Source organism: Macadamia integrifolia, unplaced genomic scaffold, assembly GCF_013358625.1.
Source record: "Macadamia integrifolia cultivar HAES 741 unplaced genomic scaffold, SCU_Mint_v3 scaffold1173, whole genome shotgun sequence".
Taxonomy (NCBI): Eukaryota; Viridiplantae; Streptophyta; class Magnoliopsida; order Proteales; family Proteaceae; genus Macadamia; species Macadamia integrifolia.
Genome location: NW_024868108.1, coordinates 138,141 through 164,389, shown reverse-complemented (window position 1 = coordinate 164,389; position 26,249 = coordinate 138,141). Strand labels below are relative to the sequence as shown.

Genomic DNA, 26,249 nt, shown 5'->3' with positions numbered 1-26,249 from the left:
GATTCTAGTGGACAACAACAAGAGGATCTGCCAACTATTGATTTGTTGGACGATTATGATTAAGTAATTTGTGCTTGGATTTTATGTATTGTCTAAACTTTGAACTTGAAAAAACTTCAACTTTGAACTTGGATGATTAGTTAAGTTTTTATTTTTTATTATATATATATATATATATATATAATCATTTGCTATCAAGCTTCATTGCTTCAGTAAGTCATTAATAGCTTAACAGGTTGGCCACTTAGCTTGTCATTTGATCTATTCTTATGTTTCTGAATGTATATCTCTGATTCATATATATACTTTTTACTTTGTTTAGGTTGCTCACTTGCTTCTAATCATTTTTTTCAAACTTCAGTCATAGGTTAGACTTTTACCTTTTAGTTGATGACTTGATGTACATATTGATATTTGATGACTTGATATGGCTATGTTGATTTTTGATGATTTGATGTTACTTAATGTTGATTTTATATGTTATAGGGTATATATTGTAGGCTTGTAGCATATTAAATAACTTTAAAAAATAGGAGAAATAAAAAATAACACATAGGCAATTTGACTGCCATGGCAACACAATAACGAGATATTCATCCCCGAATCGATTAGCTACCCCTCCACCGACTTGGATCGCCATGACATCATGACAAATATGCCATAAATAGGTATTCCATCATGGATGGAATACTTATCATCCGAAAACTTCTGCAAAATCAGCATCATTAGCATACTTGTCTTTGATACGGTAAAGGAATTCATCATCAGCACCTTCCGACTAAGCATATTAGCCACTTAATTCTCTTTTCCAACTTTAAACTTGAGAGAAAATATAAACTCTGGCAAATAAGAGATCCACTTAGCATGCCAATTACTAATGGACTTTTGGGAACGCAAGTACTTGAGTCTTGGTGCCTCGTGGTCTAAATAAAATATGAACTCCTTACCGATCAAATAGTGTCTCCAATCTTGAGAATTTGAATAACATAGAACTCCAAATCATATATAGAGTACCTTCTTTTTGCATCATTCAACTTTTCACTGTAGAAGGCAATCAGATGACCAACTTGCATAAGCACTCCTATCCCAACATAGGATGCATTGATAACCACTTCAAACAAGAGATCAAAAGTAGGTAGTCTAAGCACCAGGGCTTCCACCATCTTCTGTTTGATCAAGTGAAATGCTTTAGTGGAAATTGGAGTCCATTAGAATGACGCTTTTCCTCCTTTCGTGGACTCTACAATAGGTGCCATAATCTCGCTGAATTTCGTATGAACCATCTATAGAATGAAGCAGCACCGTGGAAACTTTGAACCTCTGTCAAAGTCTTACGAATAGGCCAATCTACCATACACTTAACCTTCTCGTGTTTGGCTTCTACACCTTAAGAGGACACTATAAAACCAAAGAATATCACCTTGGGTAACATAAAGGAAAACTTCTTGAAATTGTTGTAAAGCTTCTAATCTCGTAACACCCTCATCACTCAACTCAAATGTTCAAAATGCTCATCTTGTGCTTTGCTTAATGTCATCAAAGTACACCACAAGGAACTTTCCAATAAAGAGATGTAGCATAAAAGTCACCACACGTATAAAGGTACTAAGTGCATTGATAAGGCCAAAAGGCATAACCTTCCATTCGTATAATCCTTCCTTTGCCTTGAATGACGTCTTCCATTCATCCCCCGAGAGGATTCTAATTTGATGATACCCAATTCGTAAATCAATTTTCGAAAAGATAATGGATCCCGTTAGCATGTGCAACATATCATCCAAATAGGGAATGGAAAATCTGTATTTTACCGTGATCTTGTTGATGGCACGACCATCAGTGCACACGCCACGATCCGTCCTTCTTAGGTGTCAATAGGGCTGGTACAGCACACGGGTTCATAAATCCTACTAAAAAACCCTTTCTCAAAAGGTCATCCACTCGTCTCTTGAGCTCAGCATGCTTGGTGGGGCTAAGACAATAAGTGGGCAGATTTGAAAATATTGATCTAGACTCTAGATCAATAGCATGTTGTATGTCCCTCATAGGTGGTAGTTTATTCGGTAGCTCATCGAGCACCAAATCTAAAAAATCAGCTAACAAGTCTTTGATAGGTTGAGAATGTGTCACCTCTTTCACTGGCTCAACATCCCTTGTAACAAGGGCTAAAATCAATATGGTTTATTCACTTGTAGACAAGAACTCTCTATGGGGCAGCGTGCATAACTTCTTATCAACCATGTGTCTTTTGCTTGTGTTTGTTTTGTATGGTTGCTTCTTTGGCTCAATAGCTCCTTTGGAAGGGGTCTTCTCAATAGTCTTCAAAACATGTTGTCTTCATGCTTGGGCAGCCATCAACATAATTTTCACTTGAAGTATGTTGAGTGGATTTAATGTAAGGGTCTTGCCTTTATGATCAAAGAAGCAGTGGTTCTTGGTACCACACCAACTAAGACATTATTGTCATAAATCCACAATCTCCCAAGCAACACATCAGGTACAAAACATCACTGATTTATAGCCATGGTGTTATTGTCAAGAAGTGACACCTTGTAGGGTCGTGGATGGAGTTCGATCTTAAGTTGTCCCTCAATCACAAATTCTTGAGACACCACATTCACGCAACTCCTGCTGTCCAAAATCATTTGAGCTTTGTGAGGCCCACTAGACATCAACATATAGAAGATGTGTCCCCTCCAATCTACTCCCTTTGCTTCCGCCTGAAGAATTTTTGCGACCACATTAAAAGTATCATATGGATCATAATCTTCTTTGGCATAATCAGCCTCATATCATCTTCCATTCCTTCAACGACGACATTCAAAGCCCAATCATCATCTTGGGGTTCATGGATTTTCATGTCCGAGTTGGATTCAATTGCGGTGATGATCGAATTGGCTCTTCCACGTTTAGGATAGAATTTGGCATAGTGTCCAATACCACTACAATGGAAGCACTTCAAAGCCATTGTCTCTCCTTACAACCATAGGACTCTTACCCTTATTATGTGTGACTTGTGGAGCTCGGTAGGGAATCCATTTACTTGGTGCAAATGGCCTCTTAGTCTCAGTGGGCTGGTTATACCTTCCAAGGGCTCACTAGGTTCATTTGGTGCAAACGGCCGCTTAGTCTCAGTGGGCTCGTTATACCTTCTAGGGACTGATTTGATTAGGGGTGCAAGTTTGGCCCTGAACCCGCCCTTGCCCCTCCCTAATCCCGAACAAGTACTGACCCAAAAATTTTGGCCCTAAGGGCTAGCCCGGCCCTGAAATTTCTAACCCTGAGTCAGGGTCAAGGTTAGGGTGGGTAAGGGTTGATGTCTTTGGCCCACCTAGCCCGCCCTAAACCCAGCCCTAATTTTTTTACCCTGATTTTTTGCCTTGATTTTGGCTAGGTTAAATTTGGATTTTTTGTTTTCTTAGGATGTTCTCCTCTTTGTTTAATATGACAGGAGTTTTTAGATCTTCGGATTGTTTGCCTTATTAGGATTACCTCTTTGTTTATCTTGACAAATAATTGATTTTTTTTTTTATTATTTGCTTTCTTAGGATGATATCTTCTTTGTTTACCATAATTGTTGAAGTTATTTGTATTGTTTGAATGTTCGCTTTAAGATGTTCTCCTAATGACAAGTAATTTGTGACTTTGTGTTTTTTTTTCTCCTCTTTATTATAAATCTTTTTATTTTTTAGTTATTTTATATTTTGTAGGGTCAGGTTTAGGGTATACCAGAACCTTGATGGCAAACCAGGAACAGGGTCAATCAGGGTCATCTCGACCCGACCCTAAAAAATCAAGGCCAATCAAGGCAGGTAAGGGTTGGGCTTGGGTTAAAGTTTTGTGGCCCTAAGTCAGGGTCAGGGTGGGTTTGGGCCCAGTTAGGAGGACTCAGGGTTGGGCTAGGGTTTTAAGAAGCCTAGCTGAACCCAGCCCTTTTGCACCCCTAGATTTGATCAAATCTTCTGCCGCTAAGGACTTTTCAATACATGCATTCAAAGATGAAAGTTCCACCACACCAATTTTATCATGGATATCATGTTGTAGTCCCAACTTGAATCGAGACATAAGCAATTCCTCATCCTAGTGATAAGCACTTGTATGTGAGAGAAAATCATTAAACTTATCAATATATTCCTCAACAATCATAGTATCTTGTTGAAGAGTGTCGAGCATATCGTACAGACGGTGTCAATATGTAAGGGGCTATCTCTCACTAAATATTAATTTAAGTTCCTCCCAATGGCGAGGCTCTCTTCATTTCCAAATAAGTCTGCTCACTTCAGCTTTCCACCAATCCTTAGCACCACCTGTTAGTTTGGTGATAGCAAGTTGGACCTTCCTCTCCTCAAACATGTGAAACCAATGGAAATATTCTAATGCATTCAGCCAATCATGACCTCCACCATACATACAGGCTGATGCGTTCCTTCAAGCGTGGAATGGAAACCTTCTTAGTCCATTAGGATTATCATTCACTATAGGTTGATCATTAGATTAGGCAGCAGTATTCTCCTTCAACTCTTCAAACTTTAGGTCCATAATATCCATCCTTGTGTTCAGCCGATGGTGGAATTGCATCACATCCCCCAATGAGTATTGGTTTGAGCTCACTTCAGCCATAGCTCTATACCAAATAATATAAGTAGGTTTACACTAGGTGAACAAATTCCCAATGGTTAAATAGCCCAAACCAATTCAAATCTGAACCCTAAAAAACAGTATTAACAAAAACCAGTAAATAGGACCAGAAAAAGATAATCTCAACAGCGAAGTTGGGATGATCTAACCTATCCAAAAGGAACCAGAAATAACCCAGAAAACTCCCTACAATAGCAGGTAACAACTCAGTAACAAATCCCGACAGCAACTATCAATCCCAGGCAGCATTGGGTTTCGCCCAAAAACAGGAAGAACCTATGGTTGAGATTTGATTGGGTAGCAAGGACTGAAACCCTGGTCGAGTGGTCCCCTTGATGTGACCTTTGAACCCTCCAAAGGGCTTTCAAAGTTGATGGACAGAATAAAGGGAAGGGCTCTGCTGATTTGACTCAAACCCTAACAACCTGCAGTCAAACTTGAGTCGTTGAGCTAGGCTTCCACAGGCTTCAATCCTTGTTTTAGGTCTTCAAACAAGTTTAGTTTTATCTCACAAACACTTCTCTCACAATAAGCAACAAAAAAAATTAGAAGAAGAAAAGAAAAGAAGATAATAAACAAGATAGATGTGAGTGGGATTGGCTATCTCAGCTTGGGCATCTCACCCACAGCTATCTCAACTATTTTTCTTCCCTTCTCAGGAGAGGGAGCAAGCAATAGCTGCAACAAATTTCATTAATTCAATTGTAATTGTCTGCAGTAGCCTCTCTTTATATAAAGGTTTGAAATTACAAAATAGAAGCTTAGCTCAAATTAGAAACTAATGCCAAAATAGAAATGCTCAGTAGGATTAAGTTTGTAAGCTCCCAGGTTGGGTAAAATCGAACCAAGTACCAAATCAATAGCATGCTGTATGTCTCGCATGGGAGGCAACTCATCTGGGAGATCATCAAGGACTAAGTCAGAAAAATCAGATAGGAGCTCTCTGATAGGTGCATTATAGAACAATTAGAAGTCATGTCTCCCATCAAACTCCTTCAGATCAAGCTTGACCTTTTGTGAATCTCCAGAGTACCTTTGTTGCAAAGGAGACTCAGTCTCAAAATATCCTCTTACATGCTCTTTAAAAGTAGGTTGTTGCTGGAACCCTCTGTGGTGCTCTCAGATTAAGGTTTGCTCTCCTCTAGTCAACTAATTAACTACATTCAATGGGGTTTCCACTTCGGGTGTTGTATGTGAATCGCTAGTAGGCTATTGTGGTGGGGTCTCTTCATTCAACAACCTGGCATCCAATTCAGCCTTCTATTCAGTTCATAAGGCTTGTTGTTCATCATTCATCTCAGTTCTCATAGTCTGTAGCATCTCCATAAGAGAAGCTAGGGTGGGGGTGTTGTTCTTAGCCATGCTTTGATACCACTTATTGTAGGACTAGATTGGGCACCCAACTAGACCCAAATCTGTAGGTACTTTTAGACCAGAGAACAACCAAAACCAGTAGCAAATTTATAGCAGAAAATCAGACTTCGACCACAAACCAAAATTGATAAACGACCTCAATGAACAGTAACCAGAAATGAAATAAATCAGCAGTAGTCTTAGGATTAAACCAAAAATTTTAATAACAATAATAATACCTCCAGTAGGTTCAAATAGAGAAGTTTAACCCAAAAATCTATAGAGACTTTAGATCACTTACCTAAACTGTTGGAGAAGAAATTCAATAAGAAAACCAGATAATAAAAGACCCACCCAGACTTCTCACCACAGAGTGTCGATCTGATCACACATTAATCCCTAACCCTTGGTCAAACACAATGGTACAGCCATGGTGAAACCAACGGCAGGAGTATAAGCTTTTTTTTTAACTGTCAAAATCGTGGCTCATAAAAGAGCCATCTTCTTTATTTATAATGATGGGAAGGGTTTACAAATAATAGCAACTCGGAATTACTAAATCTGAGTTACTAAAAACTGATTACAAGAAGTTACTAAAAACTGGAAATTGAAATCTAACAAAAATAGAAATTAGTCTTAAACAGAAATTAGAAACTAACAATGACTTAAAATTAGAAACTAACTTAGGACTTCAAAATAGAAACTAAATAAAAAACTATTAAGCCCCATCAGTAGCCCAAATCGTGGGCTGACTTGGACCAGATCTGGGTCGACCCAGTCAGCCACTTGAGTCGACTTTGGTCTTGGTTCTCCTTGTGTAAACCCTTGTTGGTACTGCATCATTTTGTTAAACTCTCTATCCTAGTCTACATTAAGTGGTATCAGAGCATGGTAGAGAACAACTTTCTTGCTGAGATGAAGACTTCCCTTGCTTCTATGATGGAGATGATGATACAACTGCATCAAAAAATGGTGTAAACGAATGAAATATTTAGAATGCAGTGACATTTTGGTGTCCTAGAATCATTAATAGCACCCGCAACACCTCTATGGAAAGTGAAGATACCTCTATTCAAACCAAAAGAGCTTGAAATCAAGGTTCACATTGAGGAGATAGTTCTTGAAGCTTCAAAGATAGAAGGTCAAGAGATAGAAGATTCCACTAAAGAATTCTACTTTGAAGAGAGCATAGTAGACAAGATTGAGGCCGTGGAAGATGAGGTAGTGGGTGAAATCATTCCACAATAAGTCTTTGAGATTCATGATGAAAAGGAAGAGATTGTTCCTTCAATCCTTGATGAGAAGGGCACCAACGTTGATGACTCTATGCATACAACATTCGCAGTTGGTATCGATTCAGAGGTTGAGCAGACAGAGTTTGTTATCCCATCATTGTTTTTCAAAGAGAATGTTCCATGCCTTGAAGACTGCATTCCACAAGTTTACAAGCAATTAGAATTTTGTTTCGGAATGGTCAAAGCTACTACCCACATGTTCTCCCCCTCATCAATACAAAATTCGACGAATTTTTTCAAAATGGGGAGAGTTGATACAAATTAATTACCAAAATAGGCTTGTTTTATTAGGAACAAGCCTAGGGTTGGGTTCCATATATGTTGGGCCTTTGATCCTATGTGTTTTGAGTATAATAGACCACTTTTATGGGCCTAAACTAGGGGTTCTAAGGTTGCATATGGGATTCACTGATTTGTTTCCTTTTTCATTAGTTTTCTTTTTAGTTGAGTTTGATTTGAGTTATATTTGTTTTTCTTAGGAGTCAAGTCATTTGTAGTTAGTTTCCTTTTTCAATTAGTTTCTAATTTCAGTTTTTAGTAACTATTGTATTAGGAGAATGTTTGGTTTCCTTTTTTAAGAACATTCTATTTTGTAATTCCCTCCCCCATCAACATTATAAATAAAGAGGAGGATGATCCTAAAGCTCGGAATGATTTTGATAAAAAGAATTAATGGATGCTATTGTCTTCTCCATAAAGATCTGTCTTGTGTTTGATCAAGGCTGATGGAATTGGTGTTTGATCCAATTGACTCTCTACGGTGTAAAGCCAGAGAGGTTCTTCTTCTTTAAGCTATTTTCTTCTTCTTCTTTCCACTTCTCTAAGGTCTACTGCTGCTGCTGCTGCTGCAACTTGGGCTGTTCTGATCAGCCATTCTCAAGCTATTTAAAATCTTTGTTTTTTTTTTGTCTTGTTGTGGGTTATAGACTGAGATCAGAACCGATAGGGTAATTCTGTTCCCTTTTGTTCCTAAGAATATTATTCTGGTTAGGATTTGTTTGGGACTTATTTCTGTGCCTGAATTAGTCTTAGTTGCTGATTTCTACTTCGACTTAATAGAGGACAGATTTGGGGATTGAATTCTGATTTTCTGAGAATTAATTCTTCCTTTATTCTGGTCTATTGATTGCTACCTATCTGTGGGTAATTGCTGGTTGTTCTTTAATTAAAAGTTCCTGCAATTGAGACTTGGTTAGACTCCCTATCCTAGTCTACATTATGAACTTTCTAGGACTAAACAACTACTAAAACAGGGAAAATAAAGGGCTATTTATTCTATACCGACGGACCAATATAGGGGTGGATCGACCTCAACCCAAAGGCTGGTTCGATGACTATTTCCTCTTCATGTGGTAATGTAACCCATGATGAGAATCTACATCACCGGCTACATTCATTACGTCCACCACCAAGATAATCCATCACCTAACCTACTTTCATAAAAGGAAGAATGAGATAACGAAATCTTGATAGCCACGCTAAGCACGAAAGTAACAACTCAAACACACAACTCTGCATTAAATACTAAAAATGCAACACACAACTTGAGCTAGAGGTATTTGTGAGTAACAGTTCAATGCACCAGCATAAGGCCCACCACCACAAAGCAAACCAATTGCAACTCATGTGCGTTATTACGTTCACTACCAAGGCAATCCACTACCATACCTACTACAATGTAATAAGTGTAATCCAAACATTAACATGAAATAAGGATATAGACAAGAGTTAAGGCTAAAGGGGGATATTTTGGGAAACATCAAGACAAGGAATAAGGTAACGAGAAGAAGTCTTCTTCCTTTGTGAAACCAGAACCCAGGAGCAACATGCTTCAGAAGATTTCAAAATAACTCTCCCATACAAGGTTTAAATGGGTTGGGATTTTGGGTATCGAATCTCTACTAGAATTCCATTGAAAATACAGCATCAACAGTCCAAACAGATTAATTAAGTAAAGAAATAAAGATTCTGCAATTCAGGTTTGAAGACCCAAGAACCAGATTTGAAGTTCTAACGGCAGAGATCAAACCCCAACTCGAAACTATACAGGATGGTTGGTTTCTAACACAAGTATTATCCCTTAAAATTTCTAACTAATCCAAAGAGTATCAGTAGAGATCGATGTCAACATTTGGGGGCTGCAAGTACTGTCTAGAAACAGGAGTGGCCAGCAAGGAAAGCAAATAACAGGGGTTGGCAGGAAGGAATGGAAATAAACAAATAAGAAACAAGGAAAAAGATTAACGGAAGAGAACCAACCTGAGAAGAAGAAAGTCAAACTTGAATCGAACAGGGAAGAAAGAGAAGATACCAATACTGATGACAAGCAACCAGTAGGTAACAATTCAATTCATTCCAAATATGTTTTTTAGTTTGGTTCATGTATATATATAGGAAATAAAAAAGACTCCTAATTGTATCCTTAAACTGGAAACAAAAGTAAACTCAAAAGTCTAATTCTATCCTATGAATTCATCAACAGGAATAAAATAATAAAGAAAATTCAAAAAATAACTAAAAGAAATAAATCCTTACATCTTTTGTTTAACTGCATCTATTAATTGGTCATGCCATCTTTTATTCACACATTATGCAATCCCCTTGCATTGGAAAGTGGAGTGTCCGAGGAATCATACATAAATGATCGAACTCTCATATTTCTCTGACTTTGACAGTCACAATGTCATATACAAATTGAAAGACTGAGAAAGCAACACAATTAGATTGATTCGTTTGCCCTGAAGATATCTAAGTTTACATACTCTGGGGAAATAATTGTATGTAAAGGCGCTGTTGCTAGGTAAGGTACGCTCAGAAAAAAACCATCAAATAGTAATTTTTCATGATATTGGCACATGCAAGAATGCACATCTCGCACTGGGTAAGAATCGGCAAAGTCATAGGCATCTGCATCTAATACCCACCAACAGCTGTTTGATTTAGAAGGTGGAAGTTTTCAAGACTGTAAATTGAAACAAATCAGTACCATAAAAGATCAGGAATCACAATTAAGAAAGGCATAAAAAAAATTCAATACCTTTCCAACTCCTGGGGTTGGTACTCCACTTGGATTTGGTCGAGGGACCAAACGATTCACCATTGACCCTGATTCATCCATCTATTCAGAATAAGAATCAGTGCTACTAGATTGGGCCCTAGGTAAAAACTTATGCAATATAAAGAAAACCTACTAGATGCTTAGCTCGATGGTTTGACTGGTTTGAACTATACAGGCTGCCAATTCAAAGCTCAAACCTGTTTATTCATCTGGTTTTATTAAATTTTAGGAAATATTTACCTGGATCAATTGGTTTGAACACCAATTAAATGAACAGGACAACAGGAGGCCCTTTAAAATTATGCTGTGTCATTCCAGAACAATGTTAGGATAGACACAGATTTATGATTGATTAAACATAATATATGGTTCTTATGAGCTAGAATAAAATTGAAACAATCCATTGAAAAAGTACATACCAAACTTCCTGCCTTCTTCCCTCATGTCCTCCAGTATTTCTTCATACTCTTCATCATCCCTCAACTCATCAGTTGATACAACCTTTGCAGCATAGAAGGATAAAGAGATAACATGTAAGACTCCAGAAACAAATCTTCTAGAATCTAGATGTTGCTGTTGTTTGTCAACTCTCAAAGCAGTACTGGAGCCAATAAACCAAATATAACCAAGTATGTAACCCAAGTAGTAGGATTTGGGTCCACCATCTAGGACATAACTCTTAAGGGCGATGGATTCAAGTCCATACGTAAACATCTTCCTTATTAGGAATCTGACAAATATGAGTACTTGAATAAGGAAAAAAAACTAAAAATTTCCATTTTATTGTTGCTTGTTAGAATGCCACATTCAAGTTTCAGGGATTTTATACCCTGAATGGTTGAATATTGAAAAAATATATATATTCTTATGAGTTGGGCCAAACCATATATATCACACCAAGGCCAAACAAAACAGAAACAGATGCATGTAATAAGGTCTGGAACTCTGGATATGACTGAAAGCCTCTGGCACCCCTAACTGCAACTTGGGCTGGTTTGGTGAATCAATCCAAGTCCCAAAACTAAAGAGAATAAATCCATAACCTAAATCAACCCATGGTGGTCCAATCGAGTCCAATACTCCAATTTATCCAAGTAGGGTAACTTTCTTGACATATCTTGGTTCAGATTAGGTTGGGTTGAGCTTAAGAGTACAATAAGTTATAAGCAACTTCAAACAAGCATTAAACACACATACACCATAGTTGTCATGGCACCTAGGTGAACCAAGGCAGTCGAGGAGGGAGAATTTTAAGGCAACACCAGAAAGGTGCCAGTCCAGGCAAAGCTGCCCAGATGCCTAGGCAATGCCTTGACAAAGGAGCTTTATAAATCCAGCGCCAAGCCTCCTGCCTGTAGGTCTCATCTCCTTTTATCTTTAACCCTTCCCCACCCCCCTTGGTCCTTTTTTTTTTTCCAATTACTATCTTCACATGCAATATGTCACACTATTGCAACATGTTGGTCACATGTTAGAAACTAGGAAACAACCTATCCTCCAAATTCAGGGGGTAAGGCTGCGTATATTGCCCGCCCCTTCCAGACCCTGCAGTAGTGGGAGCCATGTGCACTAGGTTGCTCTTATCTTTACACACACTATGCCCCTTGGCCTAATGCTTCAACACAAGCCCAACCCAATCTTGGATTAGGCTGCGTTTGCCAGCCCAAGCACATGAATTCTGATAGACTGGCTTGAGACTGCTCCAAGTCACGGCTGTAACAAAGACATGACAGAGTCTGTTTTGGATAGGGCTTGTTCATCAAAAGATAATACCTTAGTCAAGCAAACTACTTTTGTTGGAGTCTCCACAGGAGCTCTTGGTGCCATCACAACTTCAGGTAGATTTGCACCACCAGCCTACAAGGCCATTTTCTACAATCCAGAACCATAAATTAGTTAAAGTATCTAGGAAAAAAGAGATGACAGAAACCATAAGTGCTCAAAGAGGAGGGTGCTAGGTTACTTTAAATGAATAGCAAGCTATTGCTGCGTTTGTGCTAATATAATTTCATGATCTGGTTTTGCCAGCCCACTACTGTAAGAATGAATTAGGAAGTTCTTAGGCAATGGTAAAGATCTGAAGTATCTCCACCTCCTTAAACATGACATTATTTCATGTACAATTATATGTTACTACATTTCCTACATTTATTTATTTCTACCATGCCAATATCGAATCCGATAGCATCTATCATAAAGAAACAGCTGCAAATACTCGCACAAAGTATTTAAGCATGTCTAAACTATTTCTTTGCTGGGGCACTGATACAATTTATATAGTTTGCTTTGTGGAAGCATGCACCACCCATGAACTTAATCATGCACCACCCATGATCTTAATCATATAATATAACATTATTTTGGGCCAAGTCAATATATTTCTGAAGTTAGTAAAAATGAAGATATAACATAAGCAACAATGAAAGAGTATTTACTTTGATGTAAATTACGTGTGAAACATGTACCCCAGGGAAGTTATCCCATGGGAAGCTGCTATAACAAAATGAACTATAGCATTTACATGATATAAAAATTCTTCCTTGAAGATCGACACTCACACTGTCCTTCCATAGTTTCCTTGAAGATCAACACTCACACCGTCCTTCCATAGTTTGAAGGGCCCAAGGAAAGTAGATTAACTCCACTAGGAATTTAGTTTTTCAAATTTCTAGCCTTTCCATGAGAGAAGCAGACCTCAACAAAACTGTTGGGAACAATGAATAAAAAAATAGTTTTTATAAAGAAATGCTGCAAAGTATCGGCAGTATATCAACATTTATAAAATTACATATATATTAGATTATTGTTCACAAAATAATGGATGATCTCTATTCCTTTATACTTAGGGGCATTTACTATCACTTCCCTACACTATATTTACTGAAACTCCCCTACATTCAACTTTTTTACTGATACTCCCCTACATATGGACTTTTACATCTCCTTCTCCCATGTTATTTTAAAATGCGCAAGTTGACCATCCTTTCAACCTCTTAACCAGTTTATCTTCTCTTTCCCCTTTCTATACAACAACAACAATCATAACCTTATCCCAACTAAATGGGGTCGGCTACATGAATCTAATATGGAACTTAGAAAATAAAGAAGCACAAAAGAGAGGTTAAAATGGAGATAAGAGAAGAAGGTAAAGCAATAGAGAAATACGCATCATGGGAACATCCCCTATAAGGGGTCACCAACACTAGTCTTTATCCTCCACAAAACTCATTCTGAAGTCATACTAGGATCGAGCCCAATCATATGCATATCTTTTCGAACCACTTCGTCAATAGTCATCTTAGGCCTGCCCTTACCTTTTTTGGCTCCCTCCAAATGAATATGGTCATTCTTCCTTACTGTGGCATCCATAGGTCTCCATTGAATATGGCCATACCACCTCAACCAACTCTCACAGAGCTTGTCCTGGATTGGTGCAACTGCCAAATCATTTAGAATACAATCATTCCCCACCCTATCTCTCCTGGTCTTGCCTCAAAGCCCTCTCAACATTCTTATCTCCGCTACAATCAGTTTATTCAAAGTACTCTTCTTGACTTCCCAACACTCGCTCCATACATCATAGCTGGTCGTATTGACTGTCTTATAAATTTTTTCCCTTGAGTATAACATGTATTATTCTTTTGTCATATAACACTCCTGATGCCCCTCGCCATTTCATCCACCCACTTTAATCTTGTGGGCAACATCATCCTCTATATCCCCCTCTTTGTCAATGAAGGACCCCAGGTTTTAAAACAATCACCTGTGGTAGTTCATGTTCCCCAAGTTTCACCACTCACTCCTATGATACCCTACTTTTTAAACCCGGTCTAATTACACGGTTGACCCAGTTTAACCATGCAGGACCCAAATTAGAGAGGGTTAAGGCGGGTTCCTTATGGACCATCATTGCAAGGGTGACTTTGAACACAGGCTGGCCAGATAAGTCCGAGTCAGTGCCAGAGGAGACGGGTGTACCCAAGCCGTGCACATGCACGTATCATAAGGCCATGTACGGATAATGCTAGTATGTAGCCATATCCTAAAGCACATACGTATAATATACCGTGTGCCGAGAGTCGAATTCCATCAAAATCCCACTTATTGGTCAATTTTCCGCCCTTAGGTGGGCGGTCACAGGTGGGCGCATCCGCCGACCTGAGTGACCCACCCATGTGGTTACTAGTGGTTTTAAAAAGTATAAATAGTATTATTATGTTTTTCATTTTCTCATTTATTACATTAAGAGGTTTGATGAGAAGAGTAAAGAGGAGAGAGAAAAGAAGGGAGAAAAGAGAACGTAGAAGAAGAAAGGGGAAGGAAGAGGAGGAAGGAAAGGATTTAAGCAGTGCCAAGGTTTGATCTTCCCATTCCGACGCCGGAAGAGTGACCCCCAACACGTGATCTACGATTCGAGGTGAGCAAAGGCTATGTTTCTAAACTTTCACCAAACTCAAGTAAAACCCTTGATTTGGGTAGAGTTCCTTGAGATCTTATAAATCCCCCTTGAGATGATGAATCTAAGGTTTAATAGATGGTCTATGTGTTGATTTTGAAGGATTTGAAGAAGTGTTTATAAGGTTGGAGAAGCATTGGTGATTTCTTGAGCAAGGAAGTGATTTTTGGGGTTTTGATAGAGCTCTTGAGCAAAGAAGGTAAGATGGCTTTTCAATCCTTAAATCTAACTTAGATCTTGGTTAAAATCATCTTATAAGACCTTGGATGTGTGGAAAATGTGATTGAAAAAGTCTCATTTGATTCCCCAAAGGTTGGGAAAAGTTTCAGGAAAAAAGGGTATTTTCTGCCCTCTCAGGTGGGCTGAGACCAGTGGGCTGCATAGCCCGCCTGAGGGCACCCGCCTGAGAGGGCAGGCCCTCGGCTGAGACCGATGGGCCGACCTTCCCTCCGGTCATGACCGGTGGGTCGACCGGTGAGCCTACTAGTGGGCCGACCTGCCCGTCGGTCATGACCGGCCCTCGGTCCCCACCTGAGATGACTAGTGGGCCGTGACAGGTGGGCTGTCTGACCCACCCGAGAGGCCCCCAACGTGATTTTTGTGTCCGAATGGACCCAAAACGGACGTGCAACCTTCTTTTATGATTCTAAACATGATTTTGTCATCAAATATTGTTAGTTTTAACCCCAAAGTGGAGAAATGCTAACCCCATTCACTTATGATAGGTTCACCAAAATTTACGTTTTCTGTGTCGGATCTCACCCGTACCGGGCGTGACTCTTTGTACATGACAGGTAAGTGGGGAGAGGATGTTTGCTTTTACTTTAAGGCTTGTTTGGCATCATTCAATTATATCTAGACTAGGCATGTCATCATGCAAATTATGTGTAGCTTAGTCATCCTCACATGATTATGATATGTGTGTTGTGTTTACTTTCTCAATGCTAAATGATTGATATGCTTATATGATGAATGATGGAATCATTATGCATGATGCATTATTAGACTAGATGCAGTAGTCGACTTGGAAACGAGTGCATTGGTGGCCCGTGGAATGGGACGCGGTGGCACTATACAATCGTACTATGTCATATAGGAGCATGCGGTTTAGGATTATCATCTTCTCGTGCTACGACCCTTCCCAACAGGGGTTGAGGTGTTGGGTTATCACTTGGGGGGAAGCAGTGGTCGTGGGTGTCGGGTCACTGTGGCGGTTAGACATACGCCCAGTTGGTCATTAGGACAGTCGGCAACCTCGGTGGTATATTCAAGAGGGCCAATCGTACTGCTTTTAAATTGCTGGAGTCAGCACCTTTACTTTCTGTCATTTACTTTTATGTTGAGAGCCGGTAGTCGGCATGATTTACTTTTTCGAGTACTCACGGTGGGCCTTCTCCGACAGCCCTATGGGAGTATCGCGGGATGGAGTTCGTGGCTCGTACTCAGAGTATACGCGCACTGTGGTTGTAGTAGCACTAAACCGAAGACTTAGAAATGTTTAGGTGGATGAGGTTTAAAATGAATTACATAGCATGTAGTGTATATGGATGTGATTGCTGTGTGGATTGTTGTGTGGTCCTTCTTTTCACTTACTGAGCTAGTGAGTTCATCCCACATGTACACCTCTTTTAGATGATTCTGCAGGTTACTCACCTGAAGATCAAGGGTCGGGCCCCACAGTTGAGTTCCCCGACGAGGATTGGTGGGTCCTCGAGCAGTATGAGCAAGGCACGGATTGCGCGTGCGAGGGCTGTGCTGCGGGACCGCAGTATTGACGCCGTACAGAGTTTACTTTTGATTCTTTTGATGACCCCTTTTTGTGTACTTGATACGTGAATTGTTATTCTTTTTGTGTAAGTATCATGCCTGCGGGCCCACATGTATTTACCTATATACTATAATTTGGGTATCAAGTATATTGGGGGTATTTACTGGTAAATTAAGTCTTCCGTTGAACTTTTGAATGTTTATTTTAGATGTATGTATGCTATGGTTGGGTACTATATCAGATGATCCTGGCAGGTTTGGGTTAACCGGAGTTAACCCGGTCACCGGTTTGGTTCTGTGTGAACGGGGTGTGACACCTCCTCTCCTCTAGATTGACTGAAGGAGCACATCATATATTTTGTCTTCGTTCTGCTTACCTAAGACCTCTTGGTTCAAAGCTTGAACTCCATAGCTCTAGTTTAGTATTAATCACATCCACAGTTTCATTTATCAAAACAATATCATTAGCAAATAGCATATACCATGGAACTGAGTCCTGGATGTGTCTAGTTAGATCATCCATAATGAATGCAAAATTTTGTACTCCAAATTTTGTTAAATAGTTTGGTTAGCCAAGACACCCCCTAACCTCCTAAGCTCTTCCAAACTTAAATTGGGATCTTATCTAGTCCCAGAGTTCTACCTACATTCATCCTTTGTAGGATCTCTTTAACCTCGATTTTTCCAACCTGTAGTATAGATGTCCATCAGGTGTGTTGGATTCATATCTACTCCCTTCCACATCTGGGTCCACCCTATTAGTCACAGTATCTCCATTTAGTAGGTTACAAAAATAACTCCCCATCTCCTCATAATGTCCTCATTCCATACAAGCACTCTACCATCCTCACTTTTGATGCATCTGACATAGTCCAAATCCCTACTCATCACTTCTCTTAATTTAGCTATCCTATTAATCTATTTTTTTCCCTCCCTTGTATTAAGATTTTCATACAGATCTTCATATTTCCTTGCCCTAGCTTTCCCCACAATCTTTCTAGCCTCATTCCTGGTTATGTGATATCTTGTTCTATCCTTAACCTCGTTAGTCCTTTGCCAAGTCTTAAAACAATCCTTTTTAGTTTTAATGGTGGCTTGGACCTTATTGTTCCACCACCAGGTCTCTCTAGGAGTACACCACCCACCCTTAGATAACCCTAGGACCTCGTTAGCCACATTTTTAGTGCAAGTCGTCATTGCAATCCAGATCTCATTAGTATTCCCTATGTTGTCCCAAGTGCCTTGTTCAACCACTTTATCAGCAAAGGATTTTTGGGGCACTTCATGTAGTCGCCTCCAATTTATCTTGGGGCATAACTGCTTCACCTTCTTGTGTAGTCTCGTACTAAGGTGCATATCCAAGACTACCAATCCATGTTGAGTCATTAAACTCTCTCCTAGTATAACCTTATAATCTTTACAATGTTGTCTGTCAGATCTTTTAGTCAGAAAGAAATCAATTTGGCTTGCATGCAATCCACTCTTATAAGTAACTAAATTCTCGTCTCTTCTAAAAAAAGTATTCGCAATGTAGAGGTCATATGCTATCACAAAGTCCAACACTGAAATCCCCTCTACATTCCTCTCCCCAACTCTGTAACCTTCATGCACCTCTCCCCAACATTGAAATCCCCTCTACGATGCTTGCCTACATGGCCATTAAGGTCCCCCCCTCCAATAATAATTTTCTCCTGTTGACCGAGATGTTGCATCAATTCATCCATCGCAATTGTACCTAACCATGTCATCAAGTGCTTCTTGGGGTGCGTAAGCACAAACTATGTTGATAACCTCATCGCTAAGCACCAATTCCCCTTTCTTATATATTTTTTATTATTTTATCTCTCCTCCCCTCTTCCTTCTTCCTTTGAGAGCTAGACAGCTGGATACTCCTTACCATCCCCTTTTCCTCCCTAATCCCCTCACCCACCCTCACCCCATCCCAAACTCTCTTGTCCTTGAGGTAGACTCTTTTCAAGCAACAGACCTTCAAAGACTAGAAAATCACTAGGTTTTGTGTTATGCGGTAATGAGGGTTTTGGTTGATCCGAGCTTCGGATTCATAAAGAGGTACACTTGGATTTTCTCTATTGCTCATATGGGATTGATTGGTTGTTGGTTTAGTCAGTTGTGTTATAATTCTTTTTTATATTTTGGATTTAGATCCGTGAATGCATCTGGGAATGGTTTAGGGAATTCTTTTGGGTTTGGGGGAGAATTAAGTGGTTCTTGAGATGGAGAATTTGAATTTATCAAGGAGGCATGGACAGCATCTGTGTGGCAACAAAATGGGGAAGAACATTAAGAAGAGTCATCGGCATCAATCCAATTTCACAGACACAAAGCAACAACCCTAGCTTTTTTTCTTTTGGTAAACACAAAGCAACAACCCTAGTTTTTTTTTTCTTTTGGTAAACACAACAACAACCCTAGCCTCAAGTTTATAATAGAAGAAAGAACGATTTTCGGAGCATATGTTCAACAATTGACTAGTTCACTAGCAAAGCCATTGCCACAACTGCCACAGAATCTGCCTAACTTCCAAGTCTGCGTTTGCAGAAGATCCTTCCACCGCTGTTGATGCTAATCAACCGACACCAGATTTTCCCTTCTGTATTTTTTTGATAAGAAGATTTCCCCTTTTGTAATTGTTCCTTTTAACAACTTTGTTAGACCTGCTCCAATTGGTTAACCATCGGTGTTTCCAGTGCCGTCACCAACACATGACCAAGCTTGGGACAACATAGATGAATCTCCAATCTCATGACATAGCTGTATCCAATCTCTGCTTACATGAGGGGAATGATCCCAAGGGACAAGTTCACTGCAAGGAACTTGAGGCAAATGAACTTGCATGCCTTGATGGTAGGGCGCCAGGTAGCCAAGGAGCAGGGGGAGGATGTGCCCATGGATGAGGATGAGCATGATAGAGATGACGGGGATTATTTCCCGTACCAGGAGGAGGATTTCTAGGAGATAAGCCAACATAACCTCCGCCTCATCTCGAAGCTCAATAATAAAAAAAAAGAGTACATCAATTTCAAGTTCAGGATCAACCTCAATTACAGAGTCAGGAGAGGTTGGGATAGGGGGCAGAGGCAGGGTGGGTGAGGGGGTTGGGGAGGGAGGAAAGAGGGGTAATGAGGACTGAGGAGTTGCCTTCCATCTTGCTCACAGAGGAAGAAGGAAGAGGAGAAGAGGAGAAGAGGAGGAGAGGAGAGAGAAAATAATAAAAAAGTGAAAAAGAGAAGGTGAATCTGTTAAGAGGTTGAAAGAAGGGTCAATTTGGGCATTTAAAAGAGCAGGGTACAAGGAGATGTAAAAGTCCAAATGTAGGGGAGTATCAGAAAAAAAGAAAAAAGTTAAGCCTACGGGAGTTTCAGTAAATATAGACTAAGTGCAGGGGAGTGATAGTAAATGCCTCTTATACTTATTTCACTCCTAAAACATAGGAAAATTTCTCAGAATTACTAAACCATGAATCAAAAAAGGTAAGAAACTATAGAATGGATAGGATGGTACAAGTGTGGACAAATATGCTTTTATTTTAGCTAGTGTTATTACAATTTCAATGATTCAGAAACACCAACCTGGCAGTGGCACGACAGACAGAAAGAGTCTTGTCACCAATTTTCAGACCATTAAGTGAGCACAAGCAACATCTATTACCCCTGGATCCTGGAATACATGTAAATGAGCTGAACTCATATCACAAGGAATGGTCTTCCAACAATCGAAAGGAGGCAAAGGATATAAAGCCAGGAAACAGGAATAGCATATATTATTACATCCAACCTGTGTTTCAGTAACTAAATTAATTATTCAGATAATATATTGAATTGGTTCATTCATAACAAGAGATAGTTAAGCGAACTGGCAAACATATATATATATATATATATGATGTTGGAGAAAACAAAAGAACAGAGGAACTTGGCTTAGAATTAAGAGACTTCCACATTGACAAAGATTCTTGCATGCAAGATCTAGAAAAGCTTCCCAACTTTGCAAAAGCTCCACTACTTCATTCCACAAACCTAATACATGCAGAAACCATAACCTTTTGAGTTCCCAATGTCTCTATCCTTAACAAGGTCAAATCCACGCAGAGGCCGGCAACAGTTTAAGAGCAATAACACTAGGAATTAAAAGCTAGAAAAATCAGAGAAATTAGACAAGAGAAAAAAATTTCATGGCACCTGTATGAGACTTTTTTAAAAGTATTAATAATACAGTCAATAAAGAGAAACAAAAATCCCAGAAGAAATGACTACAAAATTCAATAAAAGGTGTCTACAATGGGCTCGTACCCAAATGACTCAACCAGTTCTCTTATCTGAACTTTCATAAAATAGTATGGTAATCTACGAACGAATATACGATCAGGTCCCTCTGCTCCACTGATTGCTCTGTCAACAGTTCCCAAATCAACCAAAAAAGAATTTAGTATTTCTTCCACGACCAAAATATACAGTAGATGAATGAATATCTACTGATACTAAAGCTATCCATTTAAAAGGGAAAAGAAATAGGAAAAAGAACCAACAGAACTCATAAAATCTCCACACATAAATCAACTTATGAGTACATAAATTATTTTGATTAGAACTATAATGCTCATTGATGAGCACAATAATGTGTGAAATCTTAGGGATATAAGTGTATATTTTACCCCACTTTGGATAGTACTATTTTCATTTTTTTTATTTTTTTTTTAGTTTCCAAGTTTACAAGAGAAAGTGCTTAAAGTGAATCAAGAACCAGTCCAAAGGTGGGACCCACTCATTAGTACCACATCCTCTCCCCTACAAGATCCTAAAGATTATTCTCTCTCCTTGCCACCTCACAAGATCTTGAAGATACTATGCAGAGATTCCTTTCTGATTTAATCAAGATTGCAAGATATTGGTTAATATTGCAAGGAATAGAATTTGTTAATTTTGGAAACGGATTCTCTCTTTCCTCACACAATATCTCAGAGAATGAGGATTTTTACCAAGATTTTATTTTATTTTATTTTCTTTCTTTTCTTAAAGAAGACTTGTCGAAGGAAGGAGGCAAGACAAAAGCCCTATAAAAGCCCCTTCCTCCCCCCTCATAATTATTATTTCACTTAGTTTACTTTCTAGTTTATGCTTAGTTTTCTTCTTTCTCTCCCTCTCTCACTCTCTTTAGTTTTAGTTCTTCTTTTTTTTTTCTTTAATCACTTTTGTAATAGTTTTTTATGTTAATTAATGCAATCACTCTTTTATTCTTATTCAGCCTTTTATATTTATGATTTATGCAATTGAGTTGTAATTTTTAAAGTTATAGTTCTAGGCTTAGATCTAGGTAACAAGATCACAAGCCGTGGAGCATTTTTTTTTCAAGTTCAGTTTCAAGATTTGTTTTCTCTAGTACTAAAAATTTCAGATTTGTTTTATTCCAGATCTGGTTTTTAGTACTGGTAGTATCTCAAATCACCCAAGCATTCAAGTTCAAGTAAGTAGGCTCCTTCAATAGTCTTCTCTCCCCCCTCTCATTCCCTCTTTTGACTACCCTTTCTTTTTTAATTTAGGATTTTAATTTCAGTCATTACATTATTGCTATCCCTTTCCCCCAAGGTTCATGGCTAGTGTATTTGTTGGCTTTGCCCCTCCTAGCCATAAAACTATCAATTTATTGCTTTTATTTTAATTGTCTCCCTTTCCCTAAAGCCAAGTTGAGTAATCCTTGTAAGAGTGACTCTCTGGTCAAGTAGGGAAGCTCATATTATGATGCATCCCTCGGGCTAAGTAGAGAAACCTACTTGTGAGTCTCTCTTTAGCTTTCTCCCCTTTCTTTTACTTTATTTTTATTTCAGTATTTTTTTCCTTTATCTTTTTTTTAATTGCGTGGGTTGTTTATTTTCACTTATTTATTTATTTAATTTTAATTGCTTGGCTTGCATCTTTAAATTCTTAGATGACGAATGGTTATGACGTTAATTTAGATACGTATGTTTAGGACAGTAGTTAGAATTAAATCACAATCATTAATAGGTTCACTTTTGCATTATTAAAAGAAAAAAAAATAAAGTGGTTACTCTCTCTGGGTTCGACCCTTAGCTACACTGATCCGTACGCTTACGGTTACATTTAAAATCTCAAACAAGTTTTTGGCGCCGTTGCCGGGGAGACAGTTCCATGTTATTTTTTGCTTTCTTTCAGTAAATCGGAGTGCTTTGTTTGCTTTTTTTTGTTTTTCCTTTTCTTTATTGAATTCTTGAGAAGAACAACTTGCAATAATAGTTGTGTCGGTGGAGGTCTCCATGCCTTACAGTATGATAAAGACAGGTTTCGCCCTGTAGCAGTACCTCAGGAATTGACCTGAGCAACCCCGGATCCCTGCCGGTAAGCTCTCAAAAAGCCAAAAAAAAATCAAAAAAAAAAAAAAATCATTAAAAAATCATAAAAAAAAAATTTCTATCCATTCTTTTGTGCTTGTCTTACTCTAGTTGTGGGTAGTTTTCTGTTGCATGAGTGTTAGGTGGGTACATAATACTAAGAATCGGTTAGAAAGAAGAGATCCAACAAATAGTGACCCTATACATTTGCTCTCTTTAAAACCCTTCAATATGGGAGACCAACAACAAAACCCTTCACCTAATTCTCAGAAAGATAGGTTCTACCCTGCTAGAACAGCCCAGCCTTCTTGCATAGTTCTACCACAAGCCTAAAGAAATAATTTTGAACTCAAATCTCAATACATCACTATGTTGCCCCACTTCCATGGGTTGACCTCTGAGGATGCATACCTATTTCTAAGGGAATTTGAAGAGATATGTGTTCTAATTAAGATCCAACAGCTTTCTGATGATGTTGTTAAGCTTAGGTTTATCACTTTTGCATTGAAAGACTAAGCTAAGAAGTGGTTGTATGGGTTACCCACAAATTCCATAACCTCATGGGAACAGTTCACAGTTGTCTTCCTTAAGAAGTTTTTCCTAACTCACAAGACTAATATGCTTAGAAGTGATATCCTTCAGTTTAGGCAAAAGTCTAGTGAGTCATTTTTCAAACTTATGGAGAGATTCAAGGATCTACTCCAAGAATGCCCTCACCATGGCCTAGACTTATGGCATTTATGTCAAATAATTTATGAGGGTATTAATTACCCAACTAAACAAATGATAGATTCTATGTGCCCTAAGGGATTCCCATCCTTTACAGATAAAGGAAAGGCATGGGAATTCTTACTTGACTTAGCTGACAAAACCTGTGAGTGGGAATCAACTCAAGAGAGTGAAAGAACCATAGGAGGAAAATGATATTTTGTGGATGGGATAGTAGCCAAAGAAGCCCATTTGGATAGCCTAATCAAGATAATTGAGGCTATTATTCCTAGAGAGCTATCATCAGTCAATTTGGTTAAGATTTGTGCTTGGTGCCAGTCCCCTAGACGTCTCCTAGAAGATTGCCCCAACATCTCTGGGGGCACTTCTAATGATAGTGTTAATGCCTTATACTAGAATAATCCATATAGTAATACCTACAATCCAGGATGGAGAAATCACCCAAATTTCTCTTGGAATCAGGGCAACCAAGCAAGGCCTTCCAATTTTCATAATCAAGGTCAACCTGGACTCCAAAGGCCTCCCTTTGCACAACAATATTTTTCTTAAAATACTTTTTCTAGGTCAAATGTAGGACCTCAGGCTAGTTTTCCTAGGGCTCCTCTCCTATCATCTTATCAGCAACCCCCTAGGTTTACCAACACTGGAGAGGCAAGTAGAATAAGTGACTTGGAAAAAAATATGGCCCTCCTCATGACAAGCCATCAAAAGCTTACGAGAGAACTCACTCAAGTTGTCTCAATTATGCGTGAGAGGGAGAAAGGAACTTTACCCAGTCAACCAGAGCCTTACCCTAGGCATCATCAACCTGTTAGTTCACAAACATCAACTAATGCACCACTGAATATAGTACAAGGTCAGACCCAACAAGGGCCCTCTAACCAATGTAATATTGTTTATGCCCTTAGGAGTAGTAGAGAGTACCAATAGAGCGTTCCTAAATCTTCCTCATCTATTACTCATGTTAACTCTCCTTCAGTTGAGGACACAAGTGTGCCTCTTGTTTCAGGTTCGTCTAATGAACCTAAAGATTTTTCTGAAACTAAAGATGATTTTTGTTGAGGAAACCAAAAATGATTCTTCTGAATAGGGGCAAATCCCTAACAGTCCTTATGTTCATCCTGTCCCATTTCCTAATCACTTGGTAAACAAAAGGAAGACTGCTTCCATGGACAAAATTTTAGAAGTCTTCAAAAAGGTAGAATTGAACATCCTCCTTTTGGATGCCATATCCCAGATCCCCGCCTATGCAAAGGTACTAAAAGATTTGTGTACTCATAAACGTATCACTAGTGTGCCCAAAAAGGCATTTTTGACAGGTAACATTAGTTCCATAATTACTCAGCCTATAGCAGCCAAGTATAAGGATCCAGGGAGTCCTACCATATCTTGTGTCATAGGCAACACCTACATTGAGCATGCCTTACTTAACCTTGGCGAAAGTGTGAATCTTTAACCTGACCATGTGTACAAGCAACTTGGATTGAGAGAATTAAAAGCCACTGAAACTACTCTTCAGTTGGCAGATAGGTCTGTTAAAATTCCTAAAGGGATGGTTGAGGATGTCTTACTAAAGGTGGGGGAATTTATTTTCCTTATTGATTTCATTGTGTTAGATACCAATCCCTTCTCAACCAAGGATGAGATCCTAATAATCCTAGGAAGACCATTCTTGGCTACCAGTAATGCATTAATCAACTGCCGAAATGTTTCCTAAGATTATCTTTTGGTAACCAAACTGTTGAGTTTAACATGTTTAGGATAGGCAAGCAACCACATATGGAAGAAGAGATTAATATGATTGAGGATTTTTTAGATTTTTCTGATGACTTAATTACCAACTTTGATATTAATTTTGATTCAGAATTCCAAGTGTGTATGGATGAGTTGGATGATGATAGTGAAAATTTCTTTTCTGAAGTCTTGAGTCTTCACACACCTGAGGAGCCCTTAGGACCCCTTTCCAATTCCATTCCCAAACCTTCTATAGTTGAGCCCCCTAAGCTAGATCTTAAGGAGTTGCCATCTAATTTGAGGTATGCTTTCCTAGGGCCTGATCAGACTCTTCCTGTAATAATTTCTTCAAATTTGACTTCTAGTCAGGAAGAGGAGTTACTTAAAGTGTTAAAAGATAATAAGGAAGCCCTAGGTTGGACTATGGCTGATATCAAGGGTATAAGCTCTTCTATTGTGCAACATCATATACATCTTATGGAGGATTCCAAATCATCCACGGAACCCTAAAGAAGAGCTAACCCAGTGATGATGGAAGCTATTAAGAAAAAGATCCTAAAGTGCTTGGATCATGGAATAATTTATCCTATTTCTGACAGCCAATGGGTAAGCCCAGTTCACGTAGTGCCTAAGAAGTCTGGTGTGACTGTAGTTCCCAATGCCAATAATGAACTAATTCCAACCCGTGTCCAATCTGGGTGGAGAGTGTGCATAGACTACAGGAAACTTAATGTGGCAACCTGGAAGGACCACTTTCCATTGCCATTCATTGACCAGATGTTAGAGAGGTTAGCTGGACATGAATACTATTGTTTTCTTGATGGATATTCTGGCTATAACCAGATCCCAATTGCTTTA

At 38.9% G+C, this 26,249-nt stretch overlaps 1 non-coding gene and 1 pseudogene across 1 annotated transcript; both read right to left on the bottom strand.

Annotated features, from left to right (window-relative positions):
• Window positions 1-9,789: 9,789 nt before the first annotated feature.
• Window positions 9,790-26,249, bottom strand: part of LOC122062988 — a 23,933-nt pseudogene continuing 7,473 nt past the window's right edge.
• On the bottom strand, window positions 23,547-23,653 carry LOC122062990. Its single transcript, XR_006135176.1, has one exon. It is a non-coding gene; the product is annotated as a small nucleolar RNA R71 (small nucleolar RNA).